Here is a 19,475-nt window from a genome sequence, read left to right on the forward strand (position 1 = left end):
AACCTCGCAATGATGTAAATGATGTCACTCGATGAAACAACTCCACTTTCAATATCGTTAGCGTATAATTAATCAGGAATATTTTCCCCAAAAACCTTTAGCTTCAGAAAGGTTCAATAATAATGACGAAATGCAAATTCTTATTCAGCATAAACATAATTTAACACTTCCAAACAAAAACTTTCTATTTCCTGTAGGGATATGTGGACCTAACAAGATTCCAGCACCAATGGTGACACCACAAGTTCAAGCAATACATTCGTCTTTCTTTTTCACGAAATAAGATACGAACTTAATGGCATCGAAATCTACTGTACCTCAACACTGGAATCACATCGACTCCCAAAACATACGTCTTTGCATCAACTTCGGAACTGAATGCCATGCAAAACATAGCTTGGTTCATAGATAGATCGACCTGGCGGCTCCTTTAGACGCATCATTGTGAACGATAAACAGATGCTGATTTTAGTTTGAAGTGCCAATGATAATAACTCAAAGCGAACAAAGAGCATAAAACTTTTCCGGATGAATTTATATGAAAAGTGCTGCATGAAGAGAATCTGAAAGTTTTATGGGCACTGAATTCCGGAGTTCAACTGCTATTAACGTTTCTTTCATGGGAGATGTCTCAATATCCAACCCTTCCCGTGTCATCTCACTGATAGTGGATGTCTGAGACATCTGTTCAGCTAGAAACACCTCGATTTATTATTCAATGGTAATAAGATTCGAGCAAATTTGACAACCTATAAGCTAACCAGTCCTAGACTTTACCTGGACTCACAGTTTTTTTTCCATATGATAACTTACCGCTTGACTGGAACAACAACTTGTATGAACTACTGTGTGACATGTACACAAGGTTTTACTTATCTTACTTTATTTATTATGGCTCTGGATGCACATTCAGCCCACAAAAGTTTGAGTATTCATCACTCGTAGCGGTGATAGATTGTTCAAAGCAGAGCGAGGCGGAGAAGACCGGAACTGTGAATGTACGTATTAAATTCGAATTATTGCAAAACTTCCTTACAGGCACCATGACGTAACAAGAATTGTACAACACATAGTATAAATGTAAAGGTATTACACATCATATAGAGTACTTTGCAATGATTCTTCAAAGTGCAAGCATCACTGTCTCACAAGTGTTTGATGATGAGTTTGGACAATTTGTGTTTAAAGATTTCTCATTCATCACATTCTCCAAAGCTGGACAAGGATTAACGAGGTACTCTACAATTGAGGCTTCACCCAAAGTGTTTAGCTCAGTGCAGTGTGCTAAAATTCAAAAATCGCGATTCATATTATTTTACTACGCAAAATTCTGGGATGGTGATGGAGTGGCTTGTGAAGATATGGTGTCGCCACTCCGAACTTATGATCACAGACACAGCAGTGTTTATGTTAAACGTCGTGAGATGTCCTGGTTTCAAGAAATTTGTAAAAATGTACCTATCAGTCTTCACATAAGAATTTGGCATACTTTATCTATGTTCCTCATGAAGAATTGGAGACATAATTTTAGTGGCTTCGTCTACATGATGTTCAAAGTGGCAGTGGTCGACTGCTAGTTGCATCCATGATCCGTTGGGAGGCTCTCTATATATGGTAAAATACCAGTCGTCCAACATGGCAACTGGTATACACGCATCAGATGGAATGTGAACTCTTTTTCTATCATCCATGTCTCTTGTACTGGCAGATTTTTAATTGGTGTGGTGCAGCCGTGCCAAGAGTTGCATGAGAGCTGGCGAGTCGTCGGCGCGCATCCCATGAGGGCAACCATGAAGGTCAGTTTGGCAGCGCCACCAGTTATCTGACGTCAAAGGTGACCATCATGGAAGCCATGTTGTTATGTCATAGCCCTCGCTTTTCACAAGTGTACGTAAGAGTGCAGAAATTTATGACATCATTTTTTATCAGAACTGACGACACAAGTGCAGTAAAAGCCTGAACCCTGGGAACATAAAATTTGCTGCATGTGATCGCGGAAATAGGACTTCATTGTATCCACATCTGTACACACGATCGCAGAAATGCTTGCCATCACTGTTTTACCACAGTCACTTTCCACACATGTAGATGAGGTCATGGGGATTGAGAAACAAAGAAAAACAGCTGATGCTTAAAATACGTTTCTTCAGTTACTAGCAGCTGTTGAATGTCACTAAATTCGTCAGAAGCACTATGCAGCTGTTTCCACTTTAACAAATGTATTTCTGTCGGAATACATCATTTGCTGCAAGCAGCAGCTTGCCTGATGAGTTGAGCAGAAATAACTTCCCTTGGTATATGTGTTCGTTTGAGTGGATGTGCATGCATCCTCAGCACCGACTATATATACAAACAGTGCTGAACAGTTCCTATAAATTTCTGTCTGATCAAGGTCAAAGCATCAGTCACGAAACATCAGTCAACACATGCTGGTGGTGATGGACCAAGTGAGTACTGCCACACTGAGGAGGTGAGGTGATGATGGGAGCCCACTGTCACCCATTCTCAGCGAATTACATGTGGAGTTAATGCAAGATGAGGATATTGCAAACAAATAACAGTTATTTTATGTATGTGCCTAAATTTTTTTATATGTTCTGACTGTTATGTCGTTTTTAGGTATGGCCAAAAATTTTTCAATGACTGCCCATGCATGATTCAGGGTATTTGCGTGTGTGTGTGTGTGTGTGTGTGTGTGTGTGTGTGTGTGTGTGTGTGTGTGTGTGTGTGTGTGTGTGCGTGAGTGTGTATTCATATATGGATATGTGCACGCCAGGTGCTGTTGTTGTTTAATGTTTACTTAACAAGGATCCTTGCTTGTTCTAGCAAGCTAAACACAACACAGCAGTGGGACATGTGTCATTATTTTGTTAGATGAATGATGCCTTCTAGCCAAATATCTGATGCTTGTAACAGTGTGCATAAATTTTCGGTGCTCATAAGCTGTCACATTGTTTCAGGACAGCTTAACAAATCTGAGGTACCACCTTTATCGTCTCCACCCATAGCGCCGTCAGTAAGACCTTCAGAAGTGCTGAATGAGAAGAGTGCATGGAAATTTGTTCCTTTAACCCAGTTTGTTGAGGCAGACGTTTTTAGTAAGAATCTGTCTGTATATACTTAAATGTGTGTGCATTTTTGTGTATCTTTTCACATGATAGTTATAGACTGTCTTGATGTGTGTGTTTCAGAACTGCTTGACGACTTTGAATTGCCAACTTTCTGAACTGTATCCGGCGGAGGTTTTGCTGCCTCCACTTCCACAGGCTGGATGCTAACAAGCAACGGTGTTGCCAACAATACTGCTGCTGGACTTGTCATTGATTGGGCCATCACATCCAATAACACATCTATGCTGCAGTGCCCTTGATCATGATCACCTTGTCTGCAACATCTGGCTGTCACCCTTGGCCTAACAGCAGCAATCCCACAGCCCATCTTGTTAACGAGCAGCAGGTAAATCACACAAATGCATTGACTTTTTTGTGGTTGCTGATGCTTTCAGAGATAGGTTCTTCCAATCCCACATTAATAACACCAATGTGGAGTGTCGAGGTTAAGCTACCTTCCTTCGAGCTTGTCAAGCTGTGTTACAAATGCAGCTTCCTGAAATCATCAACGATCAGCGCTATCCCACAATCAGATGAAATGCAGATCTGTGCTGTGAGCTGACGCACCACGCCAAAGAAAGCAGTAATACTGCAGAGAAAAGCATTGTTGAAATTTGGGGGAAGGATGGCGTAATATCATGGGGCAAATCCACTGTAGGGTGATAAGGAACTTTTACCGAGAGCATCATACTGAATCGTTTTCCTGATATTCGGGAAATACCGTCTGATAAGGCATTTAACCCCACCTTTACGTACTCACATGTTTTTGATCCAGTTAATGTGGGTCCAGCTTCATCCTTCTTCCAGAAGATGTTGCTGCTAAAAAAGGATTTGTTGATGTCCATAATCTAGACGAGGGGGATCAATATTGCTTCACATGGTCACTTCTGTGTTCCGATAGAATTTACCAAAACATGGATATCTGATCTATATGCTGAGTCAGTCCTTCCGACAATCGCTTCTTTTTCCATTTCTCCGCATTTTTCACGCGGTATTTTTACCTTAGCTTACCTGCACTTCCAATTTATTTATTTCCTAAGTGATTGGCATTTTTGTGTTCCTGAATCACCCTGCGAATTTTTGTACTTTCTTCTTTCGACGATCAACTGAAGTATTTCCTCTGATACCCTTGGTTCATTTTCAGTTATGTTCCTTCTGCCTGTGTTTTCCTTTCCAACATCTGTTATTACCATTTCTACAGATTTCCATTCCTTTTCAACTGAACGGCCAACTTAGCTGTTGTCTATCGCGGTATCTACAGCTTCAGAGACATTCAAGAGTATCTCTCCATTCTTTAGTATATCCTCATCCCAGTTATTTGTGCATTGATTCTTTCTGATTAGTCTTTTTAATTTCAATCTACTCTTGATTCCTACTACCAAGCCCTTACTCTCCCATAAGCCTTTCTTCCATTCTGCCCGCTACAAACCACTTTCTAATCCCTCATTACGACTGGATTTTCATCTCCCTTCATGCACTGAATTACCCATTCAGTATCCTCATACTATCTCTATCTATTCCTCTTCTGATTGCAACGTCGGCATGTATACCTGAACTATCGTTGTCGGTACTGGGTTGCTGTTGTTGGGTTGCTATCAATTCTGATGATAACAATCCTATTGCTGAACAGTTCACAATAACTCACTCTCTGCCCTACCTCCCTATTCATTACGAGTCAAACACCCGTTATACCATTTTGTGTTGCTGTTGATGTTACAGGAAATTTGGAAATTTGTGCTAAGTTCCTATGGGACCAAACTGCTGAGGTCATCGGTCCCTAGGCTTACACACTACTTAATCTAATTTAAAGTAACTTACGCTAAGGACAGCACACACACCAGTGCCCGATGTAGGAGTCGAACCTCCGACGTGGGGAGCCACACCAAATGTGGCAAGGAGCCTTAGACCTCACGGCTACCTTAAGCGGCTTGATATTACACATGTTTGTCTGAGCGGAAATCATTCTCTTCTTTTGATTTCATTTTATTGAACTCAACTATATCTAGAGTGAACCTTAGCGTTTCAGATGTTCTAGCCTCACTACCATATGGAAACTTCTGACGTTCCACATCCAGATTTTTAGAATTCTACCCTTTCGTTAGGTATTCAATTTTTTTCCGATGGTCACCTCCAACTTGTCAGTGCCCTCCTGGAGATCCGACTAGTATGGAATCTTTTCCAAATGGAGAGATCACCATGATACTTTTTGATACTGCCCCAATTTCCTGTGGATACGTCTTACTACAAGGTGATAAAAGTCGTGGGATAGGGAGTTGTTCGTATACAGATAGCGACAGCATCGCGTACACAAGGTATAAAGCGGCAGTGTATTGCCAGAGCTGTCATGTTTCCTAAGGTGATCCATCTGAAATGATTTCCAACGTGATTATGGTCACACGCCGGGAATTAACAGACTTTCAAAAAGGATTGGTAGTTGGACCTAGACGCATAGGACACTCCATTTCGGAAATTGTTAGTAAAGTCAACATTCTAAGACACACAGTGTCGAGAGTGTGCCGAGAATATCAAATTTGAGGCATTACCACTCACCACGGACGACGCAGTGGCTTACAGCCTTCACTTAAAGACAGAGAACAGTGACGTTTGCGTAGAGTTGTCAATGCTAACAAGATAGTAGCACTGCGTAAAATGACCACAGAAATCAATGTGGAATGTTCAACGAACGTATCCTTCAGGATCCTGAGGCGAAATTTGGCGTTAATGGGCTATGGAAGCAGACCACCGACGCGAGAGCCTTTGCTAGCAGCACGACATTGTCTCCAGAGCCTCCCGTGGGCTTATGACAATATCAGTTGTACCCTAGACGACTAGAGAACCGTGGGCTGGTCACATGAGTCCCGATTTCAATTAGTAAGAACTTATGGTATGATTAGAGTGTGTTGCTGACCCCATGAAGCCATGGACTCAAGTTGTGCAAGATTGTGGTGGCCCCATAATGGTGTGGGCTATATTTACGTGGAATGCATTGCTTCCACTGGTCCAACTGAGTCCATCACTAACTGGAAATGGCTATATTTGGTGAGTTGGAGACCATCTGCAACCATTCATGAACATTATGTTTCCAAACAACGATGGAATTTATCAATAACGTTCCATTAGGAATGTGGAATGCACTCAACGACTGTGATATGACTTTCAAAATGACGGAGAACAGTAATTAGTTGTCCTTTTCTTTCGGGCGTTATTAAAGGAAGTCTAGATTTCAGCTAGTAACTAGCCATTATCGATGCAGTATTTAGGAGTTTTAATACATGCCCTAGTACGTCAATCCCCTGTTGTTCAGACTCCCGTCAAGACTCTTGAATGAACTGTGAGACGAGTCCGAACAACAGGGAATTGACATACCAGGACATGTATTAAAGCTCTGAAATTCTCACAGATAACGGCTAGTTACTAACCGAAATCAAGATTTGCTTTAATAAAACCTGAAAGAAAGTGACGACTGATTGCTGTTCTCCATCAGTTTGGAAAATGATGGAATTGTCACCACCAATTGTTCGCCACTGTTTTGAAGAACATTCTGATTGTATGAGCGAATGATTTCGCCACTCAGATCGGCCGACATGAATCCCACCGAACATTCATGGGACATAATCGAAAGGTCAGTTCGCGCACAAAATCCAGCATCGGCAACACTTTTGCAGTTATGGATGGCTATAGAGGCAACAAGGTTCAGTATTCCGCAGAAGACTTCAGACTTTTTGAATCCGTGCCATGAAGAGTTGCTTCACTACACTGGGCAAAAGCAGGCCCGACGCGATATTGGGAGGTATCCTGTGACTTCTGTCAGCTCAGTGTACATGTTTTTAACGCAGTGGTTTCCATTACCTTCTGCATCATCTTGCCGTTGATCATTGCTGACTCTTCCACCTTTCAGGGGTAGTTTCTCACTACAGGAACAAGATAGTGCCCTGAACCTCTACCCAAACCTCCGCCTCCTTTGACAAGGTCGTTGGCAAAACGAGGGCAACCTCTTAGATGAGAAATCTTCGGCCACCATTGATGACAATTTTAGTCAAATAAGCAGTGGAGATGTTTCAACCCAAGAACCAGCACGTTTTGATTAGCAGTCAAAGACGCTACCCCTACACAACGATTGCGATCCCAGGAGGGTGTACAACGCCTTTGACGCCCTTCCCAACCGAATCTGAGCATGCATTCATGTCATAGGTGGTGCAACGTCACGCAGAAGAGTGAGCTACCAATGAAAAGTGCTGTGTGAATTTGACTCAGTTTCGTAACCATACAAAAATAACATCACATATCCTTTCAACCCTTCCCGGTGTTTCAGTTTCTTTGTCTGGCAGTTTAATTTGTATGTTTAGACTCAACAGAATAACTACTCAATCAAAAGGAAGAACAAACTCAGAGAGGAATTTAAAAGACTGCCAAAGGTGAACAAGGACACCATGAAGGAAATTACTTCAGACACGCCAAATGACTAGTACATGTCTAAATGAGGATACTTCCAAACATCCGCTTGGAAAAAGTGAAGAGTCTCAAAGATATATTTCTCTCATACGCTTGCTGCAGGGCACATTTCTCTTCCTCCAAATGTGACAGACTTCTGCTGTGTTCTGGTGGATGACTTCTCCTGGAGATCACCTAAGACTTTGATTATGAGCTTGAGTATCGCAATCAATAATAACAGAAGCTTCATTCGTGTATACTCCAGCTTCATACACCATGCACAAAACAGCTACTGTCTCTAGACGCTCTTTTTTCCTGCACACAGTGAGAAAACCACCCGTTTCATCAACAAACCAACAGCCACCAGGTAACTGGATGCTGCAATCCATTTGCATATGATGTTTCATTTGTCTCAACGTAATAATTACCCAATCCCCAAGAAAATAACCTAAGAATCTTTATGCCCCAACTTATAGGCTAAGGTGTTTTATTTTTTCTTCTCCTAATTTCTCTTCATTTTCTTCCAGAAGTTTCTCTTCCATTCTCATCACGACTTCTTATCGAGCAAAAGTAGAGGTTCCCAGCAAATATTCTGAAGGCAGATTTAGTCTGTACCATTTCACCAGTACCAGTACCATTTCAGTCTGTACCATTTCAGTTTCGAGTAGACAATTTTTCGTTATCTCCTTAATATTCTCTTGGTCAACCTGTCATCATTCATTCTAAGAATGTGACTTCGATCTGAATCGTCGTGCCCTGAAAGTGCCAAAGAATTGAATGTTTTGTGAAGTTCCATTGTCATTCAAATTCCACGTACTCAGACCAGGCCAAAATTTTCCTTAGGATCTTTCTGTCTTGCTTTATGTTCTCTTGAATTATTCAGACACCAGATATCAAGATTTCTTTCCCACGTGTATAATGTTTACAGTTTGGTTGCTGTGTTGTAGTGTCTTAAATTTGCACTCTGGGTTGTTGATCATTTTTTTGCATATGTTCCAAGTGATTCTATGGACCTTTTGTAATTTTTTTTAATTCCCTTTTTTCTCCACAATTGAGATGATTTTCCCTCCTTATCTGAATTTAAATGTGCGAACTATTTTGCCAAATTGAGCTACTATACGTTGACAATGAAGGCAGAAACGAGGTCCTTCCACATACTGAGTTTTTATGTATGACGTGTGTAGTCTAGATTTATGTTTGGCTGAAGTTTTTTAAGGAAATGGTTTTAGGGAATGATTCAGTTATTTTCTGTTGTTAGAGAGAAGCGTTATGTAGTATATGGAGAGCAAATACAGCAAATAAATGATATTATCTTGTATTCTGTCATTTGGTATACCTTTCATCAGGGCTCTCCAAAGAAAATTATTAGTAAAACATGCAAAGACTGACTGGAATTGGTTTATCAACTATATAAAAAATATATGAATGTTGTCTCAATAAAAACAGTTATAAATGACATTCTTGGAGATATTACACACTAACTTTACATAATCACTTACAATGCTGCACCAATGTGCATGTCGTAATTAAACTGTGTGAGATCAGTTTGATGCATTTAAAAGCATAATTTCCAAATGAGATAATAAATAGACCAAAACAACAAATTCCCCAACCTGTATAAGATTAAAAAGTCATCCACATCAAGTTGTATACAACAACCTAAGTCAGAAGTTGGACACAAATGATTCTGTTGTTTCAGTTGTGGACCTAGCAGTGTCTGTGATTTAGTCAGATAAAATGTTGATTGATTCCAATTTTTTGTCAAATATCATGGTAAAATCAATTTATGATCGAATGACGTTCATGAGCTGTACAATATTGATTTTAAAAGCTGGATGAAATATATTGGCAACACTGACACATTTAGATCATACTGTAATAAATCAATTTATTTATGGACTGGTATGCAAATGGCAGCAGAAGGGTGCTAAAAAGTAGTAAATCAAATTCAAAAATGATAAATACATGGAAAAATCTATGTTTATTATTCTTATCAGTCACAGAGCAACAATATAAATACAATCTCATTGCCGATTTGACTGAGTATTGACATAAATAACAAACCATTCCGTTTCCTCGTGTCACCTGTTTTCTATGCAATGATTTAGCTTGCACGTTCTCCAATGTAGGAAACCATCAGCTATACTGCATTTTACTGTTCATCATAAATCAAAGAGGAGAAGGAAATACTGTTTCTGGAAATGTTATACGTCCAGTGAAATTCGTGACGTAATGAATACATCACATTTTAATGGCTTACTTACTTTAATCGTGACTTCGTTGGACCACAATACATTCATCAGTGTTTCGTGGGCAAAGACGTTAAAAGCAGTTTATCTGAGTGGCTATAAGTCTCTCCCAGCATTAACGATGCTAACGGTTTCCTATCTGGCACGTTCCTTATTCACGTTGGAGAATTTATATGTTTCTATCGTGCTCCGCGTTAGGAAGAAAGCGCGTTAAGATTCCGTGAACGCGTTCCAAGCCTGCATAAAATGGTGCTTCTGTTATGAAAGGTCCAAGGCGGCAACCGTTTACGTGACCTTAAAAGTTCTCCTCGTCTTCTGAGCATACCTAAAACGGAAAAGAGAGTTGCCGCAATGAATAGCAATTCATTAAGAAAACAGAAGCTCTGTCTTTCCACGAAGAGAATTCACCGTATTAGCTCATTCTGTACCTTCTGGATATGAAGGATTTGTGTCAGTTTGCATCGAAATTACACTTGTTTTGAAGATAGTGTTCCGATTCCTCTACTATACTACACTTTATGAAACAAGACTTCCACAAAAATTTGTGTAGTGCCTATAAAGAAAATTTCATCTTTAACATTGCAAGGTGTTGAACAGTTATTGAAGCAATAGATTTGCGGTCGGATGAACCAAGGTTTCATTGCTGGCTTGAATTTCAAGAATAGTTTCTTTGGGTGAATTTCTTAAATTTCTTGAGGCAAGTAGCGGGACAGTTCTTTTGAATCCTTTCATCATCCTTCTTCAGACAGTTTATCCATCTCTAATGACTTCGTTGTCTACAGGGCATTAAAAACCTAATCTTTCTTCCTTACTGTCGTTACCAGAAAGCAATCAAACTGTTAACTGTCAGAATTAGTGTTGCAAGTTGTTATGGCAAACATTTCGTGTAATGAGGATATTTACAGAACCCTCCAATGAGTCCAAACCATTACACCATCATCTGGCGTCTTAGAGTTTCGTGTGTCACTGTTTTTCAACGTGAACTCATCTCTCGGTAACCCCCAACCAATCTTACAACAAAAAGTGTCATTATACAAAAAGAAAGAAAGTAATTGAAGAAAAAATTGTGAAATTAAGCAGTTGTTGAAAATGTGTTTATTAGGAAGAAGTTTCTGAACGGAATAAAAGAAAATAGAACCATTAGATTTGCTGTGGTGGAGATCATGATGGTTATTTCTGAACAAATATCGCACCGGGTGAGATGCGTGGTTAAGGATGTGAAAACTATCATTGTACAGTTATAAATTAGAAAGATACTTAACCTAGACGAAAGGGAAACGAAATTAAGCATCAGAAATAAGAAAATGTCGGGAAGCACCAAAACGCTCAATAGATGGAAGACGCACTTCAAAATACAGGGAAAAAGTGACTAACAGTTTAGAATATTACATCATAATGTGGCGCCTTAGGCCTTCGAGTGTCACCGATTTTCAGTACCAACTCAGCTTTGGGTAATCCTCACAGACTTCTGACAATTACAAAAAGTGTTAGTGATATATGATTTACAGCTAACTGTGGAGATCAAAAGATGCTAAAGAACATCCCCACAGAAGTCGTGTAGAAGAAATTGAAGAGGAACATGACACCGTCCAACAAATCTACGGTGTTCTACCTTCAGTGATAGATATACAATGCATTACTTAGTACAATATCTTTAAAAATTTATGTACTAAATAAGAAGAAGAAACCCATCCCATGATAAATTTATAACTAAATAAAAAATTGTCAACTGGATCATCTAGGATTTAAAAAAAAAGGATTTACAGGAAATTCTCATCAGTTTTATAGGCCACAAACAGCAAAAAGTACGAATAACCAATTGCATTTGTAATTCAGGAGATAAGGTAGCAGAAATGGGAAATATAATGGTGAAGTTAACTGTCTATAAGTGTCAATTGATTAAATTAGAAAGACAGACACCGACTCATCGATAGACACAAACTTCTCACCAAAGCTTCTGGTTTACACATAACGTTCTCAAGAGAGGAATGAGAATAAGAAACAAGTACAGTGGAACAACTTCGAATTACAAAAGACTAAAGAAAAATCAAGACATGTTCATAGGATTTGCCTACCTGGAAAAGTGTTCGACAGTGTAAAATGGTGCCAAATTCTGAGAAAAATTGGGGTAAGCTATAGGAAGATACGGGTCTTGTGCAGTATGTTCAAGAGCCAAGAGCGAATAATAAGAGTGAACGAGCAAGAACAAAGTACTCGAATTTCAAAGGGTGTGAGACAGGGCACTACTGTTCAATCTATGTATCGAATAAGCAATGATGGAAATAAAAAAGAAAAGTTTAGGAGTGGGATTAAAAGTTAAGGTGAAAACATGTCAGTGATACGATTAGCTGATGAGATTACTATACTGACTTAAAGTGAAGAGATCTGGTGACTGGAAAGAATAGTCTAATGAGTACGCAATATGGATCGAGAGTAATCCGAAGAAAGACAAAAGTAATGAGAAGCAGTAGAAATGAGAACAGCGAGAAACTTAATTTCAGAACTGATGCGCACGAAGTAAATGAAGTTAAAGAATCCTGCTACCTAGGCAGCAAAATAAAGAACCACGGCCAGAGCAAGGAGAACATCAAAAGAAGACTAGTACTGGCAAAAAGGGCATTCCTGCTCAAGAGAAGTCTACTCTTATCAAACATAGGCCTCAGTTTGAGAAACAAATTACGTATAATGTACTTTTGCAGCACAGCATTGTATGGTAATGAAACACGGACTGTGGGAAAACCGGAACAGAGACTCGGAGCATTTGCGATGTGGTGCTACAGACAATGTTGAAAATTAGGAGGACATAAGGTAAGGAGTGAGGAGGTGCTGCACAGAATCGGAAAGGAAAAGAATGAGTGGAAAACACTGACAAGAAGAACGAACAGAATGATAGGACATCTGTTAAGATGTGAGGGAATGACTTCCATGGTAGTAGAGGGAACTGTAGAGGGCAAAACTGTAGAAAAAAACACAAAGATTGGAATACATCGAGCACGTAATTGAGGACGCAGGCTGCAAATGCTTCTCTGAGATGTAGAGGGTGGCACAAGAGAGAAATTCAGTTATAATATTTCCATGGTCCAGTCTTACATGGAAAGGAGAGACAGAGTGACGGTTTGTTCTGAATCTGCTGCCGAGATGTAGAATAAGGAATCAAACCGTTTCCAGAATGACACTTCCACTCTGCAGCGCTGTGTGCCCTGTTTCGAAATTTCCTGGCAGTGTAAAACTGTTTGCCTGGTGGGGAACCGAACCCTTAACATAGCTTCTGCGGGAAATGTTGACGATAGTCATGCCTAGATAGAGCAACAAACTAGGGGGACTTAAACTCAAAAATTCAGGAACACTCTGCACATCGATTCTCCACAAAAGGACATATAAAATCATCAATGGAACTAAATATATCTATGAATCCATCCATCATGAAGTCTATCGGTGCCTCCAGACGTCGCTGCTAACGTTGTACCAAAATACGTTGTCATCTAGTATCAAGTCTGGAACCATCTGCGCCACTAAGTGCTTCGCCATTTATGTCGTTCACATACAATCCTTTGTTTCACGCTCACTCATCGCCCCATGTGGAAAGTAAGTGCCCACAGCGCGATTTCCCCATGGTGTGGAGCAACGTCCTCTATCGATTGATGTCCTCTTTTGTACAGGCAATGTGGTATGTAGCGTGCCTAGGCGCGACTGAGCCAATGTTGCACAGAGCATGCTCGTCAAATTCCTGATACCGTCCATCATCGTACTTGGGTCGGGACGAAACCATTATTTGGAATCGGCCGCGAGAGAAACTGGCTCTCATCACCAGAATGGTGCCTCACGTGATCACGACATCACAGTCGTTACAGCCTGCATCTGTCTCTAAATTCTGCAAGCAACCTTTTGCATTTCCCTCTCTTGTTTCAGTCGCGAATATTTCGCAGGAAGAACCGAGTTCCGGTAAGCCTCCATGTGGGTTTGACAACAAAAAACGCCAACAAAAAAATTGATAAAAAGCGGACAAAAATGGAGAACACAAAATGCTTTCACGAACCGAACATTAAACAAACGTTAGACATTAAACTAATAAACGTTAGATGTTAAACAAACAAACTTTTGACATTAAACAAACCAATATTAGACATTAAATTAAGACATAAAATCGTTAACATCGAACGTCGACATTTTTTAGTGCCCATTTCTTTGTTGGCCATTTTCTTATGTCAATTTTTATGTCCACTTGTCGTTGTCCATTTTTTGCTGTCTATTTTTTGTTGCCCATTTTTTGTTCTCCAGTTCCTTCTCGACCATTTTCTTTTTGACCATTTTTGACCATTTTCTATTAACCATTTTTTTGTTGTCCTCATTTTCATTATAAAATTAAATTGTTTTCAAAAAGTAGTTTAGTAATTGAAAGCATAGCGTTGTGATATTCTTATCTATTTGGCATGCCTTACTTTGTTTTCTTAGTTTTCCCAACTAATCGAAAGAATAATCAATTACTTCATTCTTCTTTAATCGATCATGTTAAATTATGAAATACCAGTGTCAAAAATGGAAGAAATGAAGTTTTTCCTCAGGAACTGTGGAATCTTTATCAACCAAATAACTACTTAAAAGCTTATGAATCTTTTTGAGATTTTAATAGAATAAAGCAATAAAATAAAGATTTATATGTAAGTCCTTTTAATTTTATTCAAAATTATCCTATTCATGTAATTAATATCACTTGAAGAATGAATGTCTTAACTACTCAAAAAACAACATTGAATTTATGTGCATTCTTTAACAAGAATATTCCAAATGATACTATTGCATATGTTATTATGTAAGGTAAAAAGAATTTAACTTATGATTTGCAATATAAAAGGCTAACTTAAAAAGTTTACTAAAATTAATGAATGGAAAATTGGAGAAATTAAAGATATTTAATTTCTTGTTTTATTTCCTTTTAAAATATTTTCATAAAGGTATAGAAGATAAAAACTCAAAGCTTTAGTTCTTCGTATAGGTAATTAAATCATATCCCTATGGTTTCAGCTACCCCAATTTCAACTAATTTTTAAAACAATTTAATTTTAGGTCTTTTATTAATAATTTTGCGTCTCTAATTGTAACTATTTTCCCACAAACCTTTTAAAATTTTTTCCACTATAAATGGAAGTTGGAAATAAAATGCCTACTACAAACAAAAAGATATTTCTGTAATTGAAATCTTGGGAAATTAAGGAAAAACCACTAACGAAAGATTTGACTTATGGTTACCTACAGAAAATATAAATAATAATAATCTTGATACAAATATCAACAAGAACAAGAATTCGAGCCATTAACAGACTGTTTAGAATCAATAACAAACAACAGCAAATATTTCGATAAATCTCCTTTTTATACTGCTCCACTAGCTAAAATGTGACAAAAATTAATGGATACTTTACAAAACAGTTGTTGCATTATTTACAACAATCTCTTTCAATATGTTTACTAGGGGAACAAAAATATGAGAAAACTGACAGGCATACAAATAAAAAGTAAAATAGTTAATAAAGAAGAAAGAGAAAAGTTAGTTAAATTTGTTTTATCTGCATTTAGTTTTAACTTATTACTTATTAACTGCATATAAATCTTTGAAGATACAGAGAATGTAATTTCTGTAAAACAAACATGTTTTGTAAAATCTGGAGTGACATATTTCTTTAAATCCAATAGCTTGTTTTCTATAATACCGACAGAAATAAATATCGAAGAATTGGGACTAATAAAAACAAATAATATTTTACCATTTGTATCTAGAAAAAGAATATCTATTTCCCACAATATTCATCCATATTCCATTAAAGAAATTAAACAAGTCAACGATATATATATACACTCTACTAAAATGGGAGAACAAGAATTAGAAAATTTAAGTATACAAGAAAGAAAACTAGAATATTTGAATAGCATTACATCTTTTAAAGACGAATGCAAAAATAGTTTAGAGAAGGAAAAAAAATAGGAGAAACAGAAGAAGAAATAAAAAATTTATATTTCCTCATTTTATCAGTTAAGATCAATATCTCTTCTGTTACCCATGGATTTCTACTAGCCCTCGTCTTTATACCTTCTTGATCCTCTGCTGCCTTCACTATTTCATCTCTCAAAGTTACCCATTCTTCTTCTACTACAACTTTTTCCGCTGTTCTTGTCAGTCGTTCCATAATGCTCTCTCTGAATCTCTCTACAGCCTCTGGTTCTTTCAGTTTATCCAGATCCCATCTCCTCAAATTCCAACCTTTTTGCTGTTTCTTCAGTTTTAGTTTATAGTTCATAACCAATAAATTGTGGTCAGAGTCCACATCTGCCCCTGGAAATGTGCTGCAATTTAAAACCTGGTTCCTAAATTTCTGTCTTCCCATTACATACTCTATCTGAAACCTACCAGTATCTCCAGGCTTCTTCCACATATACAACCCTCTTTCATTACTCTCAAACTAGGTATTAGCCATGAACAAGTTATGCTCCGTGCAAAATTCTACCGGCGCTCTCCTCTTCGATTCCTTACCCCAAGTCTATCTTCTCCTACTACTCTTTCTTCTCTTCCCTTTCGTACTGCCGAATTGCAGTCGCTAACGACTATTAAATTTTCGCCTCCCTTAACTATCTGAATAACACATTTCTTCAATCTCTTCGTCATCTGCTGTGTTAGTTGCCATATAAACTTATACTATTGTGTGTATTAACAACCCTGTATTCACCTGACCAGAAGTCTTGTTCCTCCTGTTACAGAACTTGCTAATTCCCGATATCTAACTTCATTATATCCATTTCCCTTTTTAAATTTTCTAGCCTACCTTCGAAATTAAGGAATCTAACATTCTACATTCCGATCCGTAAGAGGCTATTTTTGTTTCTCCTGACAGTGACGTTCTCCTGAGTAGTCCCCACCCGGAGATCCGAATGTGGGGCTATTTTACCTCGGAATATTTTACCCGAGTGGATGTCATCATCATTTAACCATGCAGTAAAGCTGCATGCCATCGGGAATAATGACGGCTGTAGTTTCCCCTTGCTTTTAGCCGTTTGCAGTACCACCACAACAGTGCTATTTTGGTAGATGTTGCAAGGCCAGTTCATTCAATCATCCAGACTGTTGCCCCCTGCAACCACTGAAAAGGCTGCTGCTCCTCTTCAGGAACCACACGTTTGTCTCGCCTGTCAACAGATACCCCTCCGTTGTGGTTGCACCTACAGTACGGCTATCTGTATCGCTTAGGCACTCAAGCCTCCCAGCAACGTCAAGCAAGGTTCATGGTTCACGAGGGAGGGGGGGGGGGAGGGGGGCGTGCAGGGGGAAGGATACATCAATCAACTTAATTTATGCATTACCTGTTGACAGGACTCAGCTCATATTGCAACTGAGTCACAGCGAATTTATTTGTTGTAATTTAACTGTGGTTGTCGTATTTCAAACTCAAGTCACTTCATCGCATATGCATCCTGATATTAAATAAAGCTGACTTCTCATTCCGTCCCATGTGAATTTTTTAAACAGATCGTATCTAACACAGCCGTAGAAGTAACTTACGATTACAGAAATTATGGCACTGCGACTTTTTTTTACGTTTCTAATGAAAAAAAGAAAAGACGGGGATGAAACACATTGTAAAACATAACAGGACTCGAACAAACATAGTAACTCAGTTTTATTTCGGCCATACTTTAGGTAGATATGCAATTTCACGTAATTAGGAAATCTCATGGTTCATTGGCTCAGAATCAAGTTGTCGAGAAGATGAACTAATGTTCAGTACCTTTCGAGTTATCGCGTTAGTTCATTGTTTTTAAAGTCAGTGCGTTGTTATTTTCAACGCACTGATTCAGACAGGCAAGCATTCTCTGAAGTGCTCAAGATCAAACTGAATCTATCAAAAATTATGGATGAAATGCAAATGAATTTGCTGTCTCTACAAACTTCCGCACACTGTACATTGCTCACCCTGGCTATGACAATTGTCCTGCTTGAGGGGAAAAAATGGGGTGCGTGAGAGAAAAAGTTCAGCCAACCTCAAGGCAGTAAAGTTTGATCTAAAATCATTGACCAGCCTCACGTGTCAGTTTTGTAGCTGCGCCAGTTTATGATATTTGTTCTTACTGTGCAGTTAGGGAATTCGTAAGAGCCTGGAGTTCCTCGCGGTGTGTGTGGCCGACAACGACATCGCATACGGGCCTAATCTGCTAACCACCTCAATTACATCATCACTCCATGTGTAATGCTTGTTTCATACAGTCATAGGAATATTTGTCTGATTTCACAAAGTTGCCGACTCAGCGCAGTGAACGCGTGTGTCTCGCTTAATACAATCGTTTATTGCATACTGATGCTCTGGTCAAATGAATACGTCAATTATGCTGTTACAATTAAAACTTCTAACTTGAATTCTTAAGTGTAAATTTGCGTAGTATACTATCATAAAGAATATGTGTGCCACATTAATCCACACTGCTTTTACTGCTAATCTCATTGGCACAACCACTTTTTTTGGCATCTTGCGCCGTTTTTAAGTACGGTAATTGTTTAAATAACAAATTTCCAGTGGTACGAGACCAATGAAACCAATGAAAGCATGAATATCGCAATACCTTTCTCTAAAAGTGTCCCACATGCATCAGATGCTCTTGCTTGTTTGTGTGGTGAAGTTAATCTGATCGTCAAATTCTTTACAGCTAATGCTCTAATCTGTGGCCTCTGGGGGCTATTTGCGTATATCCGTAGTAGTCAGCTGTTGCTGAAGTCAAATGAAAGCACTCCTCGATGGCTTTCATTTGAACGCTTGTCTGTTGTTGAAACACTATTGTATAAGTAGTTGTTAATTTAATTTGAAAATACAGAAAACTTTACTAGAAGGCAGTGTGCAAAGTACATGCAACACAGATGGGGCGTTTGTATCTTAAGAGCTTCAAAGTGTTGTATCTCTTTTATAAACACCAGTTTTTCATCTTGCAAAGGTAGGAGTATCTCTATACACTGACGAAAAAAAAAAGATTGCAACAGCGAGAAGCAGTTTTACGAAATAAACGAATGTTAGTAGGCGTGTTTATATATCCGAAAGATGAAGTCTAGATTTCATGCCGGTCGCATAAGCGTCGAGCTAGTAGCACCACTATAAAGATACCAGTAAGGTTTGCTTTAGAGACACACTGCAACGGTCTTGAGCGTTAGTTACCTTTGAGGCTGGAGGTAGTGAGTTAATGCTAATCAAGAATGCCTTTAAGGTGACAAAGACGCCATTATCAACACCTCACTGAATTTGAACGACGTCGTGTAAAAGGGCTACTAGAAGCTTGATGTTCCATCTGCGATATTGTAGAAAGATTGCTGGTAACGGTCGCCTGTACCAAGGCTCATTTGAGGGCAATGTTGCTTTCTCTGACTAAATCTCGTTCTGCCTCGGGTCCAGTGGTGGTCGTATGTTGAGAGCCTGCAATCAACATGCCTGCGTGCTATACACACTGGACCTACACCCAGTGTTATTGTCTGGGAAGCGATTTCGCATGATATCAGGAGCACTCTCGTGGTACGTTGATCAGGTGGTTCATTCTACTGTGCTGACATTCATGAACAGCATTCCAAGGAGTGTTTTCCAACAGAATAACGCACGCCCACATACCGCTGTTGTAACCCTACATTTTGTCGACACGTAGCCTTGGCCTGCTCAATCAC

The sequence above is a fragment of the Schistocerca gregaria genome, chromosome 1 (genome assembly GCF_023897955.1).
Source record: "Schistocerca gregaria isolate iqSchGreg1 chromosome 1, iqSchGreg1.2, whole genome shotgun sequence".
NCBI classification, from domain to species: domain Eukaryota; kingdom Metazoa; phylum Arthropoda; class Insecta; order Orthoptera; family Acrididae; genus Schistocerca; species Schistocerca gregaria.